This window comes from Myotis davidii, unplaced genomic scaffold, assembly GCF_000327345.1.
Source record: "Myotis davidii unplaced genomic scaffold, ASM32734v1 scaffold462, whole genome shotgun sequence".
Classification (NCBI taxonomy): Eukaryota; Metazoa; Chordata; class Mammalia; order Chiroptera; family Vespertilionidae; genus Myotis; species Myotis davidii.
Window position 1 is genome coordinate 36,580 of NW_006293237.1, and position 1,037 is coordinate 37,616.

General features: G+C 56.2%; 1 protein-coding gene across 1 annotated transcript in view; it reads right to left on the bottom strand.

Moving 5' to 3' along the window:
- Positions 1 to 1,037, bottom strand: part of FLNA (filamin A) — a gene marked incomplete at its 5' end in the record, with an annotated part of 24,462 nt that overhangs the window by 22,902 nt on the left and 523 nt on the right. The gene's annotated exons all lie outside the window — the stretch shown is intronic.

Sequence of the window (1,037 nt, forward strand, 5' to 3'; positions counted from 1 at the left end):
CTCCCCTAATCACTGCTGCTTTCCAACATTTTTTTGCCTTATATGGCAAAGCTCTGGGAACTAGGCCTGCTCCAGCCAGCTCAAAAGAGAAGGGAGGAGGAGACCCCCCCTCAGACAGCTGGGGTGTGGCCCGCCTCCCCACATCCGGTTGCCCCCCCACCCAAGGCTCAGAGATGACTCAGCTTGGCTAGACACAGACTGGGACTGGGGGGTGGGCCTGAGCCTCCAAAGGCATTCCAAAGAAAGAGGTGAGGCCCTGGAGACCAACCCTCTGAGTGGTTGGAGGCACCTGAATCTTGGTCTCCCACTTTCTCAGGCTCAGCATGGATCGCATCGGGGCAAGGGGGCCAACTGAAAGACCCCTTTCAATTCTGAAAAAAGTTCATGGCCCTTCTTCTCTCTATTGTACAATGCCCCCAAGCCACCAGTTCTGCTGCCTGTCCCAGAGTGGGTTCCACCTTAAGAGCCAGGGATGCTACAGTAGGCCCGGTCAATGCCAGCATCACCAGCCCAGTGACACGGACACTGGGCTGGCAGTGAGCCCAGCACACGCTGGAGTACCTCCCAACCAACTCCTGCATTTGAGATGCAGAAAAGCCAAGTCCTACATAGAAACAAGAGTTTGGCCCAAGTTCAACAGTAATTCAGTGTTTCAGTAGACGACAAACCAGCTCCCTTCACTGGCTGACACCCAGACTCATTTCAGGTACTGTTTTGCTAGCCATGCCCTTCTCTGGCCTCCTAAGTTCCCTGGCAGAGATCTAAACTGGGGGTTAGAGCCATCTCTGAGGAGGGGGGCATCTTCCAAGATGAGAAAAAGCTAAGAGCCCTAAACAATGGAACCCGCAAACTCTAACTCCCTTGTTTAGCAACCACAGGGGAACCTGAAAGTCAGAAGGCCCTCTCCAAACTGCTGCAGGAGGTAGAGAAACCGGGCCTCCCGCTGCACAGGGATGGGACACTGGGCGCAGGGCCAGGGCCTGGCCAGTGCCCACCCCCAGGCCCTCTCCCACAGCAAGAGAAGGGGCGGGGGCACG